The sequence below is a fragment of the Neoarius graeffei genome, chromosome 7 (assembly GCF_027579695.1).
Source record: "Neoarius graeffei isolate fNeoGra1 chromosome 7, fNeoGra1.pri, whole genome shotgun sequence".
Taxonomy (NCBI): domain Eukaryota; kingdom Metazoa; phylum Chordata; class Actinopteri; order Siluriformes; family Ariidae; genus Neoarius; species Neoarius graeffei.
In genome coordinates this window covers 38,756,263-38,783,025 of record NC_083575.1, presented here as the reverse complement: position 1 = coordinate 38,783,025, position 26,763 = coordinate 38,756,263, and the positions used below count along the sequence as shown (strand labels likewise).

The following is a 26,763-nucleotide window of genomic DNA, read 5'->3' as shown; positions in this document are numbered from 1 at the left end:
TGTCCACAGGGTATGACATGGTATTGCAAAATGAAGTGATAGGCTTCCTTCTTCAAGGTCCCTTTCACCTTGTACAAATTTCCCACTTTACCACTACCAAAGCAGCCCCAGACCATCACATTGCCTCCCCCATGCTTGACAGATGTTGTCAAGCACTCCTGCAGTATCTTTTAATTTGGTCTGCATCTCACGAATGTTCTTCTTCGTGATCCGTACACCTCAAACTTGGATTCATCTGTCCATAATACTTTTTGCCAATCTTCCTGTGTCCAGTGTCTGTGTTGTTTCACCCATCTCAGTCTTTTCTTTTTATTGGCCATTCTCTGAAAGGGCTTATTCTTTGCAACTCTCCCTAGAAGGCCACACTGCAAAAAATGGCCTTTTAAAAATAAGAAATGAAAGATTAAAACAAAGCATATTTGCTTGAATCAGGTGAAAAAAATCTGCCAATGGAACTAGTCAAATTTGACTTGGTAAGATTTCTTAAAGTAAGATGAAAAATCTAACCTGTTTTTAGATGAAATAATTCCAAAATAAGATTGGGGAACTTATTATGCGAGATCTGATTAACTCAAAATAATCAAAATAGTTCTCATAACAAGATCGTACTTCTTACATTTAGCCATTCAAGTCATTTTTATTTATTTCATTTTAAGGGTATTTCACTTAAATTCATGACAAAGTCTTAGCAGTAAAAACTGAATTTAAGATAAATATACTAATATTAGGATTGTTAAATTCTACAACTAAGCATTGCTAGCTTAAAAGATTCTCCTTTTGTGACCTGTAATTAGTAATATACTCTAGATATGAGACCAGAGACTATCTTGAATCAAGTTGACGACACGTGTAGCATTGCAATAAGTTTATTTTTTTTCCAATTTCAACATTCAAACATTAAAACATCTCTTAAGATTCCACTTCCCCAGGACCTCAGGCACCAAAAAAAAAAAAAAGTCTACGCATTTTGACTTACAGTGCTTACACAACGCCAAAGCAACAGTGCAGTGTACGAGGGGTTTACAAGATCAGGCACAAAAAAAAAAAGTTTACGCATTTTGACTTACAGTGCTTACACAACGCCAAAGCAACAGTGCATTTTGGGGGCACTGACTATTCATGTGTACGAGGGATTTACAAGATAAGGCACAAAAACCAACCAAACAAACAAACAAACAAACACTGAACTTAACTCACAGCATTCCAAAAAGACCTCACTAAAACGCCCTCCACTTACTCAAAAACTTTTTGAAGGCACTTGTCTGGTCTAGAGTATGTACAGCATCTAGAAGGAGCTCAATCTGAATGACTGAGTAAACAGTCGCAGTAAACTAAAGATATGCAAGGTGACCAAACGTCTACGCATTTTGACTTACAGTGCTTACACAACGCCAAAGCAACAATGCATTTTGGGGGCAATGACTGTTTGTTTGTTTGTTTGTTTGTTTGTTTGTTTGTTTGTTTGTTTGTTTGTTTGTTTGGTGCCCGATCTTGTAAACCCCTCATACACATAAACAAAAACCTCACGAGTGGGTGGGAAAAAAACAAACCACTGAACTTGTCCTCCACTCAATCATAGCCTTTTTGAAGACACTTGTCTGGTCTAGAGTGTGTACAGCATCTAGAAGGATCTCAATCGTAAAGTTTATTTATTCCCAAAACAAGCATACTTTGTTTTTTTCTTGAAACAAGATGAACCGCATTTGACAAAATGTCCAAAATGTACTTACTTGTTTGTTTGTTTTTTTAAACTTGTTTTATTTTCAAAGGTGCTCCAAATAAGACTTTTTCAAGACATTTTGTCTATACAAGATTTTCAAGATGGACTGTCTAAAAACTAGCCTTTCTAGCTAAATGAGGTTTTGCTTGTTGGGCAATTATGTCTTATAATAAGGGTGGCTAGATGTTTTGACTTGAAAATAGACAAATAAACTTCCTAAGATTTTTATTTTTTGCAGTGCAGCTTCCTGGAGTCGCCTCTTCACTGTAGATGTTGAGACTTTTGCAGGTCCCATTTAATGAAGCTGCCAGTCAAATTAATTTTTTTTAATTACATTGATGCTTTCATATTTTCCTATATCACTTCCACACTCTATGTTTTAGATGATGCCATAGCTGTTTTCTCAATTACATTGACTCTTAACAGGAAACTGCTGAAGAATGTGAACATTTTTAAAATATTTTTAATACTACGACAAAGTAAATACAACTGTATGTTGATACAGTCATTAAACACCTTAATGAGACACAGTAAATTAACTAAAGCATGTCTACAGGGGTGCAGTGATACCTGCTGACCTAGACTCAGGTGATAGGTCGGTTGTAACTGGTTTTCAATCAGAGAACTTTCAATGAACAAGGAATTCTGTTTTGTTGAGGAACTGTGAGCTGCAAATTTAGTTTTCTTTTCATCCATAAACCAATGAGATTTTGCAATTAAGAAACTGGAGCTGCTTGCAACTATCCATCCATCCATCCATCCATTATCTGTTGCCTCTTATCCTGTTCTACAGGGTCGCAGGCAAGCTGGAGCCTATCCCAGCTGACTATGGGTGAGAGGCGGGGTACACCCTGGACAAGTCGCCAGGTCATCACAGGGCTGACACATAGACACAGACAACCATTCACACTCACATTCACACCTACGGTCAATTTAGAGCCTCCACTTAACCTAACCTGCATGTCTTTGGACTGTGGGGGAAACCGGAGCACCCGGAGGAAACCCACGCAGACACAGGGAGAACATGCAAACTCCACACAGAAAGGCCCTCGCCGGCCGCTGGGCTCGAACCCAGAACCTTCTTGCTGTGAGGCGACAGCGCTAACCACTACACCACCGTGCTTGCAACTACATAAATATTATCTCATTTATAGTGCTCTATTATAATCATCATCATCATCTACAGACAATTTTCCCATCAAACTCAGCTCAAGCTACAACTGATTACTGCTATAAAGTCAGAGAGCTTGTATTATTGGGACTAGCTGACTACTTTCATTTGTCACTTCTCCTAAAATCACATTGAAACTTCGAAATCACAGCCCAGAGCAGTGTTAGCACATCTTTACCATTTTCCAGATCTCTGGCCTATTTTAGAGTTCTCCAGAAAGCCAACTAGATGGCAGTGTGCTCTTTTGAAAAGAAACATCCTTTTAATGTGCCGCATAAGCTGCATTTTGTTTCATTGGCCACATGGGGATGAAATGAGTGCTGTATATAACACAAATGGGTTTTGTTAGGGCTCAGATCACTTTGTCTTGTAACTTCAGCTGACCAATATTGTAACACAAAAACAGTCTAAACCATTAAGTATAAAGTGTGCCAGGACAATACCTTGGTCTCGTCATCACGTCACCCTCATCCCCCCATCTCTTTCACCTCTTCGTGTAGTTTCATTTCATTACAGTGCAATATACTGTGTATATCTCATCTCATCTCATTATCTCTAGCCGCTTTATCCTTCTACAGGGTCGCAGGCAAGCTGGAGCCTATCCCAGCTGACTACGGGCGAAAGGCGGGGTACACCCTGGACAAGTCGCCAGGTCATCACAGGGGTGACACATAGACACAGACAACCATTCACACCTACGGTCAATTTCGAGTCACCAGTTAGCCTAACCTGCATGTCTTTGGACTGTGGGGGAAACCGGAGCACCCGGAGGAAACCCACGCGGACACGGGGAGAACATACAAACTCCGCACAGAAAGGCCCTCGCCGGCCACGGGGCTTGAACTCAGACCTTCTTGCTGTGAGGCGACAGCGCTAACCACTACACCACCGTGCCGCCCTACTGTGTATATATATATATATATATATATATAAACTGCAAATGCATCTCATTTTAGTGCAATATATCCACCGATCAACCATAAAATTAAAAACACTGACAGGTAATGAATATATTGATATTCAGATATTGATTATCTCAATACAGTGTCACCTGTCAAGGGGTGGGATATATTAGGCAGCAAGAGAACAGTCAGTTCTTGAAGTTGATGTGTTGAAAGCAGGAAAAATGGGCAAGTGTAAGGATCTGGGCGACTTTGACAAGAGCCAAATTGTGATGGTTAGATGACTGGATTTGAGCATCTCCAAAATGGCACATCTTGTGGGGTGTTCATGGTATGCAGTGGTTAGTACCAACCAAAAGTGGTCCAATGGAAGGACAACCGATGAACCAGTGACAGGGTCATGGATATTGAAGGCTTATTGATTTGCATAGAGCACGAAGGCTAGCCCATATGGTCCAATTCCACAGAAGAGCTACTGTACTGTAGCACAAACTGCTGAAAAAATTAATGCTGACACCTTTCTGTTTTAGCCAGCGTTAACTTTTTCAGCAGTTTTTCTTTTTACTACTTTACCTTTTTCAACCTACCTATACTACTTACAGAGCATTGCACTAAGCATTTCACTGCATGTTGTACTATGTATGATTTGTGCATGTGACAAATTTTGAATTAAAAATTTCCTTTTTCTTATCATGAGTAAAGACGGCAACTTTCTGTACCTCCTGTTCCATGATTCATTTTACTGATGATTCATTGTAAGTACTGTAAATCATGCACTAATCCTCTGTCTCTACTTTGGAAGGTGTTTTTCTCTTGCCTTTCCTCTTTAATTAGAGGTGTCACTGCATGACTGACAGAATTGGTTATTTACCTGAGCAATAAACCCTGTTGGAGCATGAACAGTTTTCCTGCAAACCTTGGTTGGAAATGTTAACTCATTAGAGATGTAAAACTGGTAGATATCACCATCAGCATCATCTAAATGAAAGGAAAGGACAAGAGAGGGTAATATATTTTTGCAAGAATTTATAAAAAAAAATGGAGCAAGAAATTGTATGTGAGGCTTAAAAGATAGTCATATAGAAGTGCATAGGATTGATAATTACATCAGTCCATTAATAGTATTTGAATTTTCCTCTGTGGTCTTTTTAAGCTCATGTTTCCCTGTCTAGTCTGCAGTAATTAGATGAATGATTTCTGCTAGAACTGAATAGAGATGTTGTTCAAACCACGGTGATTTCCCTGTGGGCTTGGCAATGACATTAGTCAAAGATATTCTGTTCACATTGGATGGGCTCATATGAGCCATGTATACAGCACAGCTCCAGATAATGACATCAGCAGTGGGAGAAACTTGAATGTACTATTGAGATGCTGATAGTGTGGGGCCTGTGGGTGTACAGACTGAGTGGTAAGAATAGAACAGGCCACTCGAGGGGGTTGTGTGAGGGCCCTCAGGCGCACTTCATCCCACCCCAAGATGCCAGTGTTCATGTTCACACTTACTGTCAAAGAAAGCCACTCAGTCTGTGCCAAAAATTAGACAGCAGTTTCCAGACGGGGACAATATCTCTTTTGTGCTCTAATTATAAAACAGGGCCTTTCCAAATATACTTGTGTTTTATGAACTTTAAAATAACAGCTTTGAGTCTTCTCAATTCTCAAACACTAAAGGTGCAATGGGGCGGCATGGTGGTGTAGTGGTTAGCACTGTTGCCTCAGCAAGAAGGTCCTGGGTTCGAGCCCAGTGGCAGGCAAGGGCCTTTCTGTGTGGAGTTTGCATGTTGTCTGCGTGGGTTTCCTCCACAGTCCAAAAGCATGCAGGTTAGGCTAATTGGTGGCTCCAAATTGACCGTGGGTGTGAATGGTTGTCTGTGTCTATATGTCAGCCCTGCGATGACCTGGCGACTTGTCCAGTGTGCACCCCACCTCTTGCCCATAGTCAGCTGGGATAGGCTCGAGCTTTCCCGCGACCCTGTCGAACAGGATAAGTGGCTACAGATAATGGATGGATGGATAAAGGTGCAATAAGGCCCATCCTTTGTATTTTAATTTCTGCTTTAAGACTGAGTCCACTTCTCCATTTGTAGGTCTAGCTAAGAGGAAGAATAAAAATAGTATTTAACAAGTAGCAAGGACATTTTGGTTTTATTGTATGACGCAGCTATGAAGCTGACATTAACTGGTTGTGAGTTCAAATCCCATGACTGCACAGACCATGGCACAGATAATGAGCATGACATTTAACCATCAAAAGCTCAGCTCAGTGCTTGGATGGTATCCTGTCTCACCCATAAAACATACAAAAGTTCATCTGGACACAAGCATGTGCCAAATGAACAAATGTTTTATTTGGTCATAAAGCCATCATGACTTTCTAACAAACATAAAGCTACCCTGTTTAAGCAGTATAAACTTAGACAACTCTAGATATATTAACGTAAAATTTAAAAGAGCAATTATGGGAGAAGCTGGGCCTTTCCAAAATATACTTATGTTTTATGAACTTTAAAATAACAGCTTTTCTCAATTCTCAAACACTAAAGGTGCAATAGGGGCGGCGCGGTGGTGTAGTGGTTAGCACTGTCGCCTCACAGCAAGAAGGTCCTGGGTTCGAGCCCAGTGGCTGATGGGGGGGGGGCCTTTCTGTGTGGAGTTTGCATGTTCTCCCTGTGTCTGCTTGGGTTTCCTCTGGGTGCTCTGGTTTCCCCCACAGTCCAAAAGCATGCAGGTTAGACCAATTGGTGGCTCCAAATTGACCGTGAGTGTGAATGGTTGTCTGTGTCTATGTGTCAGCCCTGCGATGACCTGGCGACTTGTCCAGTGTGCACCCCGCCTCTCGCCCATAGTCAGCTGGGATAGGCTCCAGCTTTCCCTGTCGAACAGGATAAGTGGCTACAGATAATGGATGGAAGGATAAAGGTGCAATAAGGCCCATCCTCATTCATCTCATCTCATTATCTCTAGCCGCTTTATCCTGTTCTACAGGGTCGCAGGCAAGCTGGAGCCTATCCCAGCTGACTACGGGCGAAAGGCGGGGTACACCCTGGACAAGTCGCCAGGTCATCACAGGGCTGACACATAGACACAGACAACCATTCACACCTACGGTCAATTTAGAGTCACCAGTTAACCTAACCTGCATGTCTTTGGACTGTGGGGGAAACCGGAGCACCCGGAGGAAACCCACGCGGACACGGGGAGAACATACAAACTCCGCACAGAAGGGCCCTCGCCAGCCACAGGGCTCGAACCTGGACCTTCTTGTTGTGAGGCGACAGCGCTAACCACTACACCACCGTGCCGCCAAGGCCCATCCTTTGCATTTTAATTTCTGCTTTAAGACTGAGTCCAGGTGGCACGGTGGTGTAGTGCTTAGCGCTGTCGCCTCACAGCAAGAAGGTCCGGGTTCAAGCCCTGTGGCCGGCGAGGGCCTTTCTGTGCAGGCTTTGCATGTTCTGCCTGTGTCCGCGTGGGTTTCCTCCGGGTGCTCCGGTTTCCCCCACAGTCCAAAGACATGCAGGTTAGGTTAACTGGTGACTCTAAATTGACCGTAGGTGTGAATGGTTGTCTGTGTCTATGTGTCAGCCCTGTGATGACCTGGCGACTTGTCCAGGGTGTACCCCGCCTTTCGCCCGTAGTCAGCTGGGATAGGCTCCAGCTTGCCTGCGACCCTGTAGAACAGGATAAAGCGGCTAGAGATAATGAGATGAGATGAATAAAAGTAGCAAGGACATTTTGGTTTTATTGTATGACGCAGCTATGAAGCTGAAATTAGCAGGCTGTGAGTTCAAATCTCATGACTGCACAGACAATGAGCATGACATTTAACCATCAGCTCAGTGCTTGGATGGTATCCTGTCTCACCCATAAAACATACAAAAGTTCATCTGGACACAAGCATGTGCCAAATGAACAAATGTTTTATTTGGTCATAAAGCCATCATGACTTTCTAACAAACTGTTTAAGCAGTATAAACTTAGACAACTCTAGATATATTAACGTAAAATTTAAAAGAGCAATTAGGGGAGAAGCAGTTGGGTTAAACTTATTAGGAATAACTAAAATAATAATAATAATAAACAGGAAGATTCATGCATGTATTGTCTTGGATCTCCACGTTTTCAGGATAGCAACGGAGGCGACGTTGTGGCGTTCTTCAAAGCCCATTGGCTCATCGTCACGCCCGTCACTACGCTTCTGACCAATCCTGTGTCTCCATTCATGCGCACCATCAGAGCCGCGTTTCCCCTTCGCTGCTTTCCCAGAAGTCAGCCCCGCCTCCCAGCTCACGTTATTCGCCTCCTGCTCGCTTAGCGACCGTCATATTGGCTGTCAAGAAAGAAGGAAGACACGACCGAGAGACGGAGGCTCGAAAAAAATCTGGCCCTGGATCAAACGGGCATTCCAGAGCGCCACAATTATATACAATTAAAACGTTTTTCCTCATGTATGTGTAAAAAACGGACCTCAGGAATGCCCAGTCGGGATCTCGGGCGTTATAACCGTCACGGGAAAGCTAGTGAAGGAGAGCGAGTCCGGGTCTGACATCTTTACATAGCCATCTTTTTAGAGACAAAAGAAGGCTACAGAGCTGCAGAGTGCGCTGTCTGAGGTAAGCGAACACACTCGGGTTTCGCTACTGTCGAAATTATAGTTGTCTGTTTTACTTATTTGTGTGGAAATGAGGCTTTTTTTTCCCCGTGAGTTTAGCGTTAGCTTGTTAGCAAAAACTCTGAGGAAATGAATGTAACGGAACGCGAGCGATGTGCCACTCAGATTTGTGCTCTGAGTCGAGTCCGCTGCGTTCTGCCCGGACACATCCTCCTCTCCTCTCCTCCTCTTCTCTTCTCTTCACACTCTTTTCATTCAGAAACTTTTTTGTTTTTCTGTCGGATCATGGGCGCACATTTGCAATCTGAATTCTTCTAAAATATTTAAACTCGAACTCCTTGTGCTGCTCTTGTTGAAGAATAATCCACACTCAAATCCGATCTAAGACATACACTACCGTTCAAAAGTTTGGGGTCACCCAGACAATTTTGTGTTTTTCCATGAAAAGTCACACTTTTATTTACCACCCTAAGTTGTAAAACGAATAGAAAATATAATCTGGCCATTTAATCGACCCCACAAATGTGATGCTCCAGAAACTCAATCTGCTCAAAGGAAGGTCAGTTTTATAGCTTCTCTAAAGAGCTCAACTGTTTTCAGCTGTGCTAACATGATTGTACAAGGGTTTTCTAATCATCCATTAGCCTTCTGAGGCAATGAGCAAACACATTGTACCATTAGAACACTGGAGTGAGAGTTGCTGGAAATGGGCCTCTATACACCTATGGAGATATTGCACCAAAAACCAGACATTTGCAGCTAGAATAGTCATTTAGCACATTAGCGATGTATAGAGTGTATTTCTGATTAGTTTAAAGTGAAAAGAACAGTGCTTTTCTTTCAAAAATAAGGACATTTCAAAGTGACCCCAAACCTTTGAACGGTAGTGTAAACTAGATCATGATCAGGATTTCTGTCTTTGTCTTCATAGACTGGCTTGTGCAGAACTGTCATTATTCAGTATGAAATGTACAGTGTTTTAAACTTTTCATAATATTTTCCTATATTATCAGAACCACTTAGATGAATCACTCATAGAGGACACAAGGTCCAGCAACATCACTATTAGTCTTCATTATTATTATTATTACTATTGTTTCATTCTTGTTTTCTTTGCAAATAAATTCAAACCATTTTCAACTTGATTTTAAAGAAAATTTCTTGGTGCTATTTGAATATTATTACTTCAGCATTTCTGAATCCTAGTCATTCTCCATTCCACTCTTGGGAACCCGGTGCACTGTATGATTTTGTGCTTTTCCTCCTCAAACACACCTGATGATGAGAAAGCCGGACCGTGAGCCGATCGTACGGATGAGGTGCGTGAGAGCGAGGAAAATACAAAGCCAGTAAACGCCAGAATTGTGATTTGAGAACTGTTTTCAAAGAGGGAGGAAATCAGTGCCCAGGCTGTAAAGTCGTTCTGGGATATTTATGTTTGTTTGTAAGAAAGATCAAAAGTCAATATTCGTCATACTGAGTTTGCGTTCGGGTGAGTCTGGAGCATATACTGTAGAAACCTGGATGTTCTTTTAGTGTTGCATTAACCACTTGGAAATGTGCTGGAGTATGGAGTCCAGACCAATCTGTTTAGTGCCAGCAGGGATAATGAGCGTATACCAAACCGTAAAGGGGACCTTTTAGTCAGTAATATAAGGAGGAATGTTCAGAGAGCGAGTACGTAGTGAGGTTTCTCCTCGGCCTCCTGTCACTGGTTTTAGCCATACGAAATAATTCATGTTTAAAAAAAATACAGGAAAAATTTCATACTTGCATTTTTGGTATATTTTCTTAATTGCCTGGCCTAAACAGTTTTTAGTAATACTCCATTTTATTTTAACAACATATTCCGGGTACAATAAGGTGCTACGTTACTTTAATGTACGTGCGAAGGACTGTTTCTGTATCAGATCCAAAATGGACTGAACTTGTCCAGCCTCTTACAGCAACTTTCCCAAAATGAGAAAGGCTACCACAAACATCTCATTTATCCTCAGTGGAAAAAGAAAGTGATTACGCCCTTAATGTTGTCCAAGAGCCAGGCCACTCATCAGGACCCTGTGAGGGAAGGCGTAGCGAGCCGAGAGGAACAGCAGAGGAGCTTTTTTTGGGTTTAATACAGTGCAGCATTGCAGCAGTCTTCTTGAGCTACTCCAGCTGAATCACCACAGTTACATCCATGGCAAGATCTCTTTTATTTATTTTTTTCCATATGTGGGCTTTTTTTTTGATGTAATTGTTCGTCTTGTGGAAATGACTCACTGCGTTCTCCATTTTGTTGGTGACAAATCCATTATTGCTGTTAACAAGAGTGTCTGTAGACCAGGCTATTGGACGTATTAGCAGTAAATGTACATACTGTCCATGGCAGCAAGAGAGCGTGTGGCAGAAGAAAAAGAAACAAAATCCAGTTTTAGCATCTTTTTTTTTTCCTTCTTCCTCAGTATGCTGACTCAGACCTGACCTTGACTTGCTCTTTGTACCTCACAACCACTGAATTGAAGCGTTCAAATAAGTCACAAAGGTCAGCAGTAATGCTATATCCGACTGTGTTAGAAATAGAAATGCACCTCGTTTTACTGTTTAAATATTTGTAAGATTTAATGAAAGGATATTCAGTTACTTGCTAGGAGAAGGGTGGGAAATAAGTGTGTTGTAATCAAGTATCATTTACAGTGAAACATTCCTCCTGTCAAGGGTGCACAGTATTTGTGTTTGACAGAATGGGCAGTGTCTATGCAGCCTTTACGATGTTTGAACCCATGCTATGGCAGGAGTCAGACCAAATGCAAGTAAAATTCATCTGCCAGAAAACTAGTTCACTGAAAGGAAAGAACAACAGGGTACATGAAAAATACATTCGCAGTTACTTTAGAAAACAAGAAGATGGGATTGTGGTCTCTTTGGTCAAGAACAAAATGGAGGAACTGCTAATTATTAAAGGTAGGCTGCCTTTCAGATTTTTCAAGTGTGGGTCATAAAAATAATTCTCCCTGACACCCAATTATTTTTGTTTAGTGGACCAAAAGCTACTGAATTCGAATAGCGGCCTTCCAATTTTATTAGTTTTTTTTTTTCCTAAGAGAACAATTAATGAATTTGGGGCCACATGGCCCTAAATTCAGGGCGGCACGGTGGTGTGGTGGTTAACGCTGTCGCCTCACAGCAAGAAGGTCCGGGTTCGAGCCCCGTGGCCGACGAGGGCATTTCTGTGTGGAGTTTGCATGTTCTCCCCTTGTCTGCGTGGGTTTCCTCCGGGTGCTCCGGTTTCCCCCACAGTCCAAAGACATGCAGGTTAGGTTAACTGGTGACTCTAAATTGACCGTAAGTGTGAATGTGAGTGTGAATGGTTGTCTGTGTCTATGTGTCAGCCCTGTGATGACCTGGCGATTTGTCCAGGGTGTACCCCGCCTTTCGCCCGTAGTCAGCTGGGATAGGCTCCAGCTTGCCTGCGACCCTGTAGAACAGGATAAAGCAGCTAGAGATAATGAGATGAGGTCATAAAAATAATTCTCCCTGACACCCAATTATTTTTGTTTAGTGGACCAAAAGCTACTGAATTCAAATAGCAGCCTTCCAATTTTATTATTTTTTTTTCCTAAGAGAACAATTAATGAATTTGGGGCCACATGGCCCTAAATTCAGGGCGGCACGGTGGTGTAGTGATTAGCGCTGTCGCCTCACAGCAAGAAGGTCCAGGTTCGAGCCCCGTGGCCGGCGAAGGCCTTTCTGTGTGGAGTTTGCATGTTCTCCCCGTGTCCGCGTGGGTTTCCTCCGGGTGCTCCGGTTTCCCCCACAGTCCAAAGACATGCAGGTTAGGTTAACTGGTGACTATAAATTGACCGTAGGTGTGAATGTGAGTGTGAATGGTTGTCTGTGTCTATGTGTCAGCTCTGTGATGACCTGGTGACTTGTCCAGGGTGTACCCCGCCTTTCGCCCGTAGTCAGCTGGGATAGGCTCCAGCTTGCCTGTGACCCTGTGGAACAGGATAAAGCGGTTTGAGATGATGAGATGGCCCTAAATTCTCTGCCATTTTTTCCTGCTTCACCATGACCCAATTCAAGATACTACGTCATGCATCATGTGGTGGGCTTTCCCCGTTCGCACAAGGCATTGTGGGATACAAATTTGAAACGAGAGAAAAATGGAGGACGTGAGTGTGTGAATGAAACGTGAAAGACCGACTGCAGTAACGGAAAGCTAGAAGAAAAGACGTTATGTTGTGAAGGAAAGGAAACGCAGGACTAAACTAATAAATATCGGCAGTCAGCGAGCACCTCGGTGTGATCAGCTGTTCGTTTAGCGACAGAATGATATAACTGTCAGTGCATGGTCAAGGCAGCAGGGGCGCTGTTAGAAATTTTGGGCCTTATGAAAGAATATAATCCCCCCCCCCCCCCCCCCCCCCCCCCCCCCGATTTCTGGTAACCCGACTTCTTCATGATGGTGTCAATCTACTGATGGTTCTCCATCAATTCTGCTTCTGCCGTGTGCAGCTAACATTAGTGCTGGATTGGAAAGCAACAAACCTAACATGGCATCATGCGCTGGCTCCACCTACACAAGACTGCACCATGTAATGAACAGGGAGAGGGGTGAAATATAAAGACTATCTATTCTAATCATTTTGTGGAAGATGGAAAACCAAACCAGAAGGTTCTTGTATTTGCTCATTTTAAGAGACCAAATTATAATGTTTTTTAAATTAAATTAACTTACACATGGTAATAGGGGTGACACGGTGGTGTAGTGGTTAGCACTGTCGCCTCACAGCAAGAAGGTCCTGGGTTCGAGCCCAGTGGTCGACGAGTCAAGTTTGCATGTTCTCCGGGTGCTCCGGTTTCCTCCACAGTCCAAAGACATGCACGTTAGGCTAATTGGCTCTAAATTGACCGTAGGTGTGAATGCGAGTTTGAATGGTTGTTTTGTCTCTGTGTCAGCCCTGCGATGACCTGGTGACTTGTCCAGGGTGTGACCTGGTGACTTGTCCAGGGTGTACCCTGCCTCTCGCCCATAGTCAGCTGGGATAGGCTCCAGCTTCCCTGCGACCCTGCACAGGATAAGTGGCTACAGATAATGGATGGATGATGATATTAATATTGTCCTCTGAGGGCCCTCGGTCAATGTTGGGCCCTTAGAATGTCCTAACTTCCCCCCCTTAATGGTGCCCCTTGGATGGCAGTAATGCAACGCTGGATGCCAGCTGCTGTAAAACCCAAAAGAAGAAGAAGAAAAAGGAGCAGGTAAACCTGCACATGTGCACACGGACTTCCTCTGTCTGCATGACTGCGCAAACCGAGCAATTTCATGCACATTATTTGCTCGGGAATCCCCTCAAATGAAACAACTTCCCAGCCACAGAATGGCCTGATATTTTGTGAGATATTACAGAAATAAATGTATATCACAATGACTGACTAAATTTCAGAGGGAGCTAAATTTCACCGATTTTACGAAAACGAAAGGCTGTCTAGCTTTAAGTAGCACTGATACAGAACTTTTGTGTTGGTGTTTGGTGCACATTTGGGAGGGAAAAAAAGACCACTTTCTCTCAAATCACACCAGAATCAACATGTTATATTTAATCCATGCAGCTCAACAGGTTCACGTGATCAGTTAGACTAGTTGCCACCAAAATATTCCCAGCAGATCTGAGTGGGAGAAATTTGAAATTACTTAACTGTAAGCAAAATGGTTGAATGAACATTTTGTGTTGTGAGTATTTTGCATTTCTGCTTCAACAGGCAGGTCGTTCATAGGACAGCACAGCACGTCCTGTGTATTGCTTTTTAATATTTTCTTTGTTTTCTTTTAGTATCTAGGCTAGCATAATTGTATTGGTTAAAAAAAATATGTTAAGCATTCTGTATGGGTGTACATGTTTTGTCTGATTACTTTTTCCTTTCATGTTAATAATAGAAATGTAATTGCTGATTTAAATATTGTACTAATGCTCAGATATACAGTACTGTGCAAAACTCTTAGGCACCCTCATCTCATCTCATTATCTGTAGCCGCTTTATCCTTCTACAGGGTCGCAGGCAAGCTGGAGCCTATCCCAGCTGACTACGGGCGAAAGGCGGGGTACACCCTGGACAAGTCACCAGGTCATCACAGGGCTTCTTAGGCACTATATATATATATATATATATATATATATATATATATAGTGATTCCACGCTTATGGGTACTGAAATGGGGACATGAACTTATTCACCTAAAACCATTTCTTTTTTTACCATCAGGTCACAAAACATGGAATCTTTAATGAATGATATGTTAAAAGATAACTTTAATTTTCTGAGATGTAATAAAAACATTTATATGCCAAAGTCAAGCCTATGAGTTCCAAAATGATGTCTGTTACATTACTTCTGTTACGATTGTCCATCTCGCGTCTGTTACAAATTAATTACAATCTAGCTATATACCATGTTAATCTTATTGAAAGAATGTGTATGTTTATTCTACTACACGTGTTTATTAATTATATTTGCTAAAACATCACCTTCCTATGTTTCAAAAAGTAATTCTACATTGTTAAAATTGAGAATATATATGTCCACAACACTTCTGTTACGTTCTGACTTTGGCATATAAATATGTTTTTATTACATCTCAGAAAATTAAAGTTATCTTTTAACATATCATTCATTAAAGATTACATGTTTTGTGACCTGATGTTAAAAAAAGAAATGGTTTTAGGTGAATTTTTAAAAATAAGTTCATGTCCCCATTTCAGTACCCATAAGCGTGGAATCACTCATATATATATATATTTTTTTTTCATACAAACTTTGTTATAGGTTTCTGTTTTATGGTGTCTACATTATCGAGTCAGTACAGAAACATTTTAGAGTTTGAAACATTCGTTTTCCAGCACAAAATTAAATGTTACAGAAATATGAGCAGCATATTACATAAGAGAGCACTTTTCAGATTACAAAAGAAAACATAATGAAAGCTACTGGGTTTTGGTGCAAAATTAAGACGCGAGTGACAAAGTGTTCAGAAGAACTGTGGCTGGTTCTGCAAGATGTTCAGTAAAACCTACAGCTCATTTCCTTATCAAACTGCACTCACTGTACCTGAGACTTTTTTTTTTAAGCAAAGGGTCATCGTACACCAAATATTGACTTTGTTTCATTTATTACGACTTCCTGCTGTTTATAGTATTTTTTTTTAATGTTGGAACATTTCATTTCATTATTCCATGCACCTAAGACTTTTGCACAGTATTGTACATTATTATTATTATTATTATTATTATTATTGGGCTACAGTACATGCAAACTCTGACATGGATCAAATAGCAGATTCCACTAGTGACTTATAAATCCAAATGTCTGAAGATTGCAGTTAAATATCAGTTTAACCAAAATGTTTGATCGGTTATGCCGTTAGCATCGAGCCCTGACCACCAACATACCTTAGGATCTTCTTCTGCTTCTTCTTCTCTGCCACCTAAGATTTTCTTGTTACCAGTGTTGGTAATATGGAAAAGTAGTGAACAGAAATATTGAACACAGATCAACTGTCCTTAATGTCAACTTCACTAAATGTCAGCTGAATATTTCAGCCTGTTGACTGTAATGGTGATGATACACGGGGCAACTTTTTGGGCAATGTTGCCGAGCAAAGTTGCTGGCAACGGGCAACTAGGTGAGACACAGGGCAACTTTTCAGGGCAACAACAGTTAGCAACGGCAGTTTACAGTTAGCTAAAAAAAAATCGATGTCTTAATTTTTGCTGTGACCATTTAATCAAGCTGTCTGTTGTTTTTTAGAGCTTTGGTGAGGTAAATTCCTCCATATAGAATATTAAAATAACTTATCGGCGTAAAAACAGATAAGGAGTCTCTCCATCTCTTCACTCCACTGACACTGAGCGGCCGCCATATTTGTTTGAAATTTCTGATCCGAACCTCACCGGAGGTCACATGACTCGATACTCGCGTTCTGATTGGCTTATCTCAAAAAGTTGCCAGAAATTATCAAAACCATTCAGAAAGAAGCAATGTTGCCCAATCTCAATAGAAAAGAGTCAAAACGCAATTGCCCAGCAACATTGCTCGGCAACATTGCCCAAAAAGTTGCCCCGTGTATCATCACCATAAGAGCACGTGCTCTGGCATCATTTAAAATCCAAACTTTGTGAAAGCTCTGCCACAGAGAATTGGAGTGAAAATCTCATTTGATGAACGGACGTGACAGTCACAATTCATTTTTGCATGTTACCCAATGTATAGGCAAAAATATGTGGACACCTGACCATCACATGCATATGTATTGATTATTCATATTCCAGATTTAGTCCCTCCTTCGCTGTTAAATAATCTCCACTTTCTGGGAGCATTTCCACTAGATTTTGAAGTGTGGCTGTTTGGATTTGTGCTCATTCAGCCACAAGAGTATTAATAAGATCACTGCCTAGCGTTGATATTGAGTGAGGAGGCCTGGTACACAGTCAGCGTTCCAGTTCATCCCAAAGGTGATCGGTGGGGTTGAGGTCAGGGCTGTAGACGTCCTATACGATTCTGTGCTTCGAACTTTGTGGCAACAGTTTAAGGGAAGGAGCACATATTGGTGTGGTGCTCAGGCATCCACAAACTTTTGGCTATATAGTGTTGTTACTAAACTAGTGAATGAAGACACAGAAATAAATGTTTCTTCATCTGAGAAACGTGTCCAGTGTAAGATGCAAAGCCGAGCGTATGAGATACCGCACACGCAGTGAAGCTTTTGGTTTAAAACGATCAAACTCGCGATAGGTGTCTGAAAAATTGGATTTTAAAGGACTTGCACTGGACGTTATTGGAAATGTATTATCTCTCTCTCTCGCCCCGCAAGCATCATATCTGAACTCCCACTCCTGTCCTCATGACAGTAAAAACGCCCACTCCTGAGACTTGCAGTAATGATGCACACCACATGCTGCTCTCTGCATTAAAATGTTGTCTAATATGAATTTTCTGTTTCAACACGACATTTTCTCACTGACTAACTTACGGAGAATGACGAATGCGCAAATGGTGATTTCAGTCTTCGAACAGTTCAATTCTTTCTTGATTTATTTCTACTTTCGCAGCATTACACCATGCAAGTTGGCACCCGTTGGTAATATCATGCAGTTGTAAAACGGGTGATTATTTTTTAATTATTATTTTTTAGATCCCACGAGTCCCTACACTGTTTTCCCAGCAGATTGTTGACTGTTATTATTTAAATGTTTGACTTTTTTTTTTGCAAATTTGTAAGAGTATTTCTTGGTGTAACCTATTTTAAATGTTAGTTGAAGCATATGATATGAAATGATGACTCTCGTGTATTGTGTAGGATTGTACAACATGTCCCGAGGAAGGGACAGTCACGTGTTGCTGTTGGCAATGTTAGCAGTGTCTTCTGCCTTTCTCCCCTAAATCCCCATCCAAACCGAGACGACGCCAACGACCTTTTATGTCTCTCCATCTCTCACACACACATTGATCTCGCAGTTTTCACACACCCTGCCTCACCATATATTTCCTTGCTTTGTGGAGGTGCTCAGAAAGGGGAAAGACACAAGGATGATTCAAAACTGCAGCACATTTGGCATTCTGTGTTTCTTTGAAACGCTAATGAGGACATAAAGCATCACCTTGTTATTACTTTATCCTCAGTCACATATGTTTACGCATTCGCCACTCAGTTACGCATTGAAGTTTACATTTGTGAGAAATCTTTGAGTTGTTCCCCTGTTTTACATGTTAGTTTCTATTATAAAATCCCCAAACTTTTGATATCTCTCAGGGTTTTTTCTAGAAAAATTTAGTATGAGGGCGCTCACCATGGCGAGGGAGCGAAGCGGGGGGGGAGATGGTGCCGGTTGTGTCCCCCCCCCCCCCCGTGCATAGCCTTTGAAAAATGCTCCAATGGGACATTCTGAGGCTATCTGAGAGGGAAATTGTAACAAATTGTCTGTCAACATTGAAAAAGAAAGAAGTAATCTTCTTCTGCCCCGGACAGTCTTTGGCTTTCTTCCATTTCGTGCCGCGGGATGACATCTTTAAATGCCCAAGTGTCAACAAAAACAACTCGCGAACTACTTCTGTCAAAAGCTCCCGCGCCAGTGGGTGAAAGGTCATTCAGTCTCGAGAAATCTCGCTCTACAAGTCAGCTGACTTTGTATGTAACCCATGTCAAATCTCGCGAGAGCAGCCACAACAAGTAAACAACTAAACAACATGGCGCCTCAGTCTGGAAAACGCCAATTCGGATTGTTTTTGCACCGTCTGGCGGTGTATCTACTATGATTGGAATATTTTTGGAGCAGTTATAACATATTTGATGATCAGACACATTGTCATGTAGTGTTGCTGGGATGTTTTCATGGAGTCGGTAAAGGGGCGCACGCCGAGAGTAAGAGGGCGCAGCGCCCCTGTTCCCCCATTTAGACGAAAGCCTGTCTCTGGTGTTTCAAGACTTTTCTCCACTTGTTGAACATACAGCAGAACATGACTGTTATCATGTTGAACATCTGAAAAGCAAATAATAATATAGTCTAGACAGTGTTTACCCATAACGATAACCCGTGTCTCTGGCTAACCACCTAACTCATGTAACACTTGCACTTACAATCACCGGCCACTTTATTAGGAACTCCCTAACCTGCTGTTTTATGCAGTTCTCTAATCAGCCAATCCCTTGACAGCAGCACAATACGTAAAATCATGCAGATACAAATCAAGAGCTTCAGTTAATGCTCACTTCAAACATCAGAATGGGGAAAATTGTGATCTCAAAGTGTGACTTTCATTGTGACATGGGTGTTGGTTTGAGCCAGATGGACTGGTTTGAGTATTTCAGAAACTGCTGATCTCCTGGAGTTTTCACACACAACAGTCTCTAGAGTTTACGCAGAATGGTGCCAAAAACAAAAAACACTGAGTGAGCGATAGTTTTGTGTGTGGAAACGCCTTGTTGATAAGCGAGGTCAGAGGAAAACGGCCAGATTGGTTCGAGCTGTTAGGAAAGATATAGCAACTGATATAATCACTCTTTACAACCGTGGTGAGCAGAAAAGCATCTCAGCATGCAACAGCAGAAGACCACATTGGGTTCCACTCCTGCCAGCCAAGAACAGGAAGCTTAGAATCAAGAACAAAAGTGCCTGGTGAGTGTATAACAGCCAGAAGATCTGCATGTTTACTTTTGTGTAGATCTGTCATGGCAATATTTCCATCCACATTGAAAAATCCATTGAAATGGAGCGCCCTGTAGCAACTGTCTGATTCATGAAATGAGCAACATTGGAAGATGGTGCTCAAATGTAATGAGCTGATTCGAATATTGATGTGCAGTCCACCTACTGGCGTGTTTGTTCGGAAGGTGGGAGAAAACCAGAGAACCAAGCCTCTCTTGTGTTACAGCAGAGATCACAAATCTGCTGTTTCCTCCCTGAGTAGGCAGCTTGGTTAGCTTAGTGTTCGTCATGAGTGTCGAACTAATTTCAGGTAACAAGCCATATTATACTTAGTCCAGCAGAACGTTACACAGGCAAACATTTTAATATGTTGTCCGTTTTACTTGGTCTGTAGTGTTCATACAACATTAGAATATGCTGATCATTTCTGTCACTCAGACTTGATTTATTGATGTCATGAAGTATCTCATCTCATTATCTCTAGCCGCTTTATCCTGTTCTACAGGGTCGCAGGTAAGCTGGAGCCTATCCCAGCTGACTACGGGCGAAAGGCGGGGTACACCCTGGCAGCGCTCGAAACCAACGGTGTCCCGACGTCCTGGGGACCATAAAATATGTCATCGGGACACAAAATTATCATATCTGGGACAATCCCGGGACAATGGGAAAAAATAGATCTAGAAAAAATGTTCTACATTAATATTATTTACAAAGCCGTAACACATACGTAGACATTCACCTAATTTGTCAATTTTAATTTTAAAACGTTAACAGCGAAAAATACATAGTAGCTACACTTTCGATGCACCTGCATCCGTAGGCTACAGAGCAGCGCATTCTGTTCTAGAGTCTTCGGCCGGAGTCCGCATTATATGGACTTGGAATGGAATTGCTACCGCACACGCTGCGCCGACTCTTGCCAGAACAAAAATGCTGAAGTGGTTGAAGCGGACCGACCGCGGGGAAGAAACTGAAAGCCTAGACATAACGTCTCCGGGACCTTCAGGATCCAAAGTGTCATCGCCTGGTCTGCAGGCAACGCTAGCAACTGAATGAACTTAATGAACACTGTTAGGCTGCTGGGCCATAGAAGGTTCACACTGCACGCTGCATGCTGCACACTACACGCGTGTAAAGAAAAGTGGACAAACGTAGCATGACTTGCTCTGGGCCATAGAACGGCGTTCACGTTGCACGCTGCACGCTGCACACTTCACGCGTGAAGCGTGAAATGAACATGCACACTTTTTTCTAGGCGTGAAGATGGAAATTCCAGTCAATGCATGCGGTCACCGCCGCGCCAGCCAATCAGAACGGGTCTAGGGAGATAACTCTATGCTTTCAGGGGAAAACTTCAGAAAAAATATAATTGAATGGTATAATTGAAAAATAGTTCTTCATCGGGATTGTCAAGCAGATTATAGAATGTTCGGTGAAATTCACCACGGGTTTCTCTCAGAAGGAAGTGTTCTCGGCTCCAAATTCTGTTCCTTTTTCTCTTCCTCTGTCTCAGTAAAAGCAGAATGAGGCAATCGTCGTCATCTGAAGAGTCCATATTGTTGGTTATTGTTGTATTACTCGGTCAAAGTAGAACAGACGCAACACGTGAACATCCAAGCATGAAGTTTAATGGCCCAGGGTCCGGTTCTTCACGTGAACGTGTAGCGTGCAGCGTGCAGCATGCAGCGTGCAGCGTGAACCTTCTATGGCCCAGCAGCCTTAGACACGTTATAAAATACAACAGGAATGATGTGGATGATATTGACGGAAGATACCGTTCAACAGAATAAGTGAGTTTTCTTGGTGTTTTTCTAGTTCAGAAAGTTTAGTCAGTCAGCAGCACAACTAGGCTCGGACCTGCTGGCACTATGCTGATGTTGCTAACGTTTGCACCCGGCAGCGAAAGTTCATAAAATGGATAACGGAAAGTTCATAAAAATGGATAACGGAAAGTTCTTAAAAATGGATAACGGAAAGTTCTTAAAAATGGATAACGGTAATGGTGAAAATTATAAGTTGGCCTTATAAGTGCCAACAGATATTCAAGGTATAAGTAGATGAAATGAACATAAAAGGGGTCTTATTTTCAACTAAAGTGTACTGCAGATGTAGGGAGTTGAAACATTTTCTGAATGAGCTAGTTGGCCCCTTTAAATAAACGGGTATCTATTCATACAGTGAGATCGCCAAAGTTTAATAAACTGAAAATGCAATAACTGTAATTTTGAAGTAGATGATGTATAGGACACGTGTCACTTGTGTCTTGTGATTTATTGTAAAAATGATATAAAGGGTTCAAAATCGCATAGTTACAAATATAATAGTAACTTCATATGATAATATTAACCACTGGTTATTTCAGAGAGGAAAAAAATGGGGACACTATTGCTTCCATTCGGGACAATACAACACAGAATTCGGGACCACTGGGGGACACAAAGAAAAAAAGTTAATTTCGAGCCCTGCACCCTGGACAAGTCGCCAGGTCATCACAGGGCTGACACATAGACACAGACAACCATTCACACTCACATTCACACCTACGGTCAATTTAGAGTCACCAGTTAACCTAACCTGCATGTCTTTGGACTGTGGGGGAAACCGGAGCACCCAGAGGAAACCCACGCGGACACGGGGAGAACATGCAAACTCCACACAGAAAGGCCCTCGCCGGCCACGGGGCTCGAACCCGGACCTTCTTGCTGTGAGGCGACAGTGCTAACCACTACACCACCGTGCCGCCCGTCATGAAGTATGTCACAAATAAATATTGATTTAAACATGGAATTGAGGAAGAATGGAAAGGGCTAAACCAGTGAAAACTTGTCATGAAGCATGATTTGCAGTCAGTCCTGACAAAATGTTAAACAGTGCTTCTTTGAATATGATTTTTTTTTTCCTCCCTGTACATTTGCATATTTAATCCTCAAGGTGTTGACTACCATCACATTTTGGGATATTTGTTTTTGTTAATGTAAAGAAAGCCAATTTGAAAATCAAAAGCCGTCCCAGTATTTCATCCTATCGCACATACAGTGGTGCTTGAAAGTTTGCGAACCCTTTAGAATTTTCTATATTTCTGTATAAATATGACCTAAAACATCATCAGATTTTCACACAAGTCCTAAAAGTAGATAAAGAGAACCCAGTTAAACAAATGAGACAAACTTATACTTGGTCATTTATTTATGGAGGAAAATGATCCAATATTCAGGCATGTGAAATTTCCGCGAAAACGCGAAAATCCGCGCTTTTGAAAGTTAATTTTCGCGTAAAAATGTCATATCCGCGTATTTCAATCTCGTTTTTAAAAAAAAAAAATTATCACGAAATTTCGTTTGGTATTCTCCGGATTTTAACTGGGCCCGGAAGCAACAAGATTTCCCGCCATTCTAAGCTCCGTACAGCGACGCTGTAGTGACTAAGACAAGCATTATCGAAGCACGCGGTGCGAGGAGTTTGCCATCATCAACATGAAAACATGGCGAAAGTCGAGTGGAAGTCCGATGTCACGAAAATTGATAAGGGGGTGAAAAATCCATGGCGATGGGCCTGGTTAGAGAAAATAATCGATAAAACACAACTTGGTACTGTGATTGAGAAAGTAAACAAGCCAGGATTTGCCCTTTGCAAGATTTGTCGGAAGGAAATTAACTATGGGAAGCGTGGGTCAGTCGCTCTCGATGATCATGTGTCCGGAGCCAAACACAAACAACTTGTCCACATCCAGAAAACCAGCTATGCTTTACCAGGTACGTATTTAATATTATCGTGATTATTTAGAAAATTAAATATATTTTGTTGCAATTCCTACTCGTATTTTTCGTATTATGTGTCATGAAATCCGAAAGCAATTTTTTTTCTCTTAGGTTATAAAATTAATATCAGTAATTAAAAATTTAAACGTACGAGTCTGTAACAATTTATAATTTGAGAATTACCTAGATTTTAGGAATATATGCAACCTACTAATTTAATTGCAGTGACACATTGAACCTTGATCTTGTAAGTATTTTTACGTGTGTGGATCTGAATTCCTAATCCATTTATCACATGCCACTGGCCTATTTCTAACTCGCCTAATTTTATAATAATGAGGGATATTTGTATTGGAAATGTGTGAACTTGGTATGTTGGTGATCGGTGGACATGGTGATGGGACTGTATTTTATTTTTAAGAAGGGCCAATGTCAGTGATTACAAAGTTTGTCTATAGATTAAATATACATTTATTTAAATTTTTTAGTTGATCATGAACTTCCACTCTGAAAAAATATACGGAGCTTTTTCTACCTTCCCCAATTGTGTTCATCGTTCTGTAATTTAAATTTGTTGACATCTGCAATGACCGATTATCTGTTTATCGTGATATCACGGCTTCATATTAAAAATAAAAATCTTTCCCAATTGTAAACAAAATTGCAAAACCAGATTGCACTGGGTGATGATCAATATAATGTGTATGTAACTGGCAATTCCTTTTGTCACATTATATTGAGAAATTCTGCAACATACAGTGTGTTCTTAATTTGAGTTATTGAAATGATTATGACAGTGCTTTATCAATTTTTCATTGATGGTTGTTTATGGTTGTTTAAGAAATCTGAATTGAATTCAAGCTAAATGATTCAATCATTTTACAGTCAATAAATGTTTTAATGGTTATTGAGACTTGTTGTATTTTCACTGAAATTGGCATATTTTATATTTTATTCTGTCATTTAGATTGCTCTTTAAATTGTCTTGATAAGGCCTCAAGTATCCTTTAAATGGCACCATTTAAGCTTCATTTTGCAAAAATTTTCCCAGGGGAGGCCCCCCGGACCCCCCCCATGGGAGGGCGCACCCTCCCATACCCTCCCCACGACAACTTGCGTTGTCGGGATGACCCCTTCGGGGTCATCATCTGACACTAAAAAATTTTCCTCTTTTTTTTGGAACCTTGCTCACATGCCTGAATATTACATAACTGTGAGTGGCAAAGTGTGTGAACCTTTGCTTTCAGTATCTGGTGTGACCCCCTTGTGCAGCAATAACTGCAACTAAACGTTTCCGGTAACTGTTGATCAGTCCTGCACACCGGCTTGGAGGAATTTTAGCCCATTCCTCCGTACAGAACAGCTTCAACTCTGGGATGTTGGTGGGTTTCCTCACATGAACTGCTCGCTTCAGGTCCTTCCACAACATTTCGATTGGATTAAGGTCAGGACTTTGACTCGGCCATTCCAAAACATTAACTTTATTCTTCTTTAACCATTCTTTGGTAGAACGACTTGTGTGCTTAGGATCGTTGTCTTGCTGCATGACCCACCTTCTCTTGGGATTCAGTTCATGGACAGATATCCTGACATTTTCCTTTAGAATTCGCTGGTATAATTCAGAATTCATTGTTCCATCAATGATGGCAAGCTGTCCTGACCCAGTTGCAGCAAAACAGGCCCAAACCATGATACTACATACATGTCAACCTATACGGAATGTCTGTATTTTATACAGATTTGATTCAATAAACGTAGTATACGGGCGTATAAATAAAGTTATACGGATTCTTTAAAAAAAACTTCAATATTTATTTAGAGCTATAATCAATTTCCACGATGATAAAAGAGCGCATAACATTTACAAACGTACTGTACACCACAGAAAGCACAAACAGCCAGTAAAGAGTCTTATGAAATCGCGTGTTATCTTGTGGTAGCGAGACTTCGTTCCACTTTTGACCATGCGCACACCGCATTGCGAGAATACCGCCAACTGTGAAGTCATAGACATATAAACATAGACGCCGCCTTCTGCGTAGAATCATACGTCATCCTCGCCGCCATATTGGATGTGGCAAAGTGGAGATTCTTCACCCGTCTCTGGTATAGCATCTAGACAGTAGCCGAGAATAAAGATGCCTCATTCATGTGCTGCGTTTAACTGTACCAACAGGTTTACCGTCCAAACGAGATCACATGGGATTACCTTTCACAGGTGAGACTGGAAAAATACTTTTCATTGTATTTGGTCATTATAACGTAATTTTACGAACAGATTTTCCTGACTTTGTGGCTAATATGAAGTCTCGTGCATAATAGCCACTCGGTGAAACCTGTCTCCAAACAACGAAGTATTTCCTTCATAACTACGCTGATAACACTTTGTGTTTTTGTCAAACATTGGAGCTTTGTATTCATTCTGAAGATTTATTGTTATTAATATTGAATAAAAAGTAACTGGGATATATCATTGTTAATTATCATTCAAATTTTAGGTAAATTATTTTAATTTGCATCTTATACGGATTTTATAAGGGAAATACGGATTTTGGAGGTTGGTTATACAGGTTTGATTGACCAAAGGTTGACATGTATGATACTACCACCACCATGTTTCACAGATGGGATAAGGTTCTTATGCTGGAATGCAGTGTTTTCCTTTCTCCAAACATAACACTTCTCATTTAAACCAAAAAGTTCTGTTTTGGTCTCATCCTTCCACAAAACATTTTTCCAATAGCCTTCTGGCTTGTCCACGTGATCTTTTATAAAACTACAGATGATCAGCAATGTTCTTTTTGGAGAGCAGTGGCTTTCTCCTTGCAACCCTGCCATGCACACCATTGTTGTTCAGTGTTCTCCTGATGGTGGACTCATGAACATTAACATTAGCCAATGTGAGCGAGGCCTTCAGTTGCTTAGAAGTTACCCTGGGGTCCTTTGTGACCTCGCCAAGTATTACCTGCCTTGCTCTTGGAGTGATCTTTGTTGGTCGACCACTCCTGGGGAGGGTAACAATGGTTTTGAATTTCCTCCATTTGTACACAATCTGTCTGACTGTGGATTGGTGGAGTCCAAACTCTTTAGAGATGGTTTTGTAACCTTTTCCAGCCTGATGAGCATCAACAACGCTTTTTCTGAGGTCCTCAGAAATCTCCTTTGTTCGTGCCATGATACACTTCCACAAACATGTGTTGTGAAGATCAGACTTTGATAGATCCCTGTTCTTTAAATAAAACAGGGTGCCCATTCTCACCTGATTGTCATCCCATTGACTGAAAACACCTGACTCTAATTTCACCTTCAAATTAACTGCTAATCCTAGAGGTTCACATACTTTTGCCACTCACAGATATGTAATATTGGATCATTTTCCTCAATAAATAAATGACCAAGTATAATATTTTTGTC

General features: G+C 41.3%; 1 protein-coding gene across 1 annotated transcript in view; it reads left to right on the top strand.

Annotated features, from left to right (window-relative positions):
• The first annotated feature begins 8,107 nt into the window (after positions 1-8,107).
• Positions 8,108-26,763, top strand: part of socs5b (suppressor of cytokine signaling 5b) — a 52,391-nt gene continuing 33,735 nt past the window's right edge. Inside the window, exon 1 of the mRNA XM_060924665.1 lies at positions 8,108-8,409. The gene's annotated coding sequence lies outside the window, so the exon portion shown is untranslated. The remainder of the gene's footprint in view (positions 8,410-26,763) is intronic.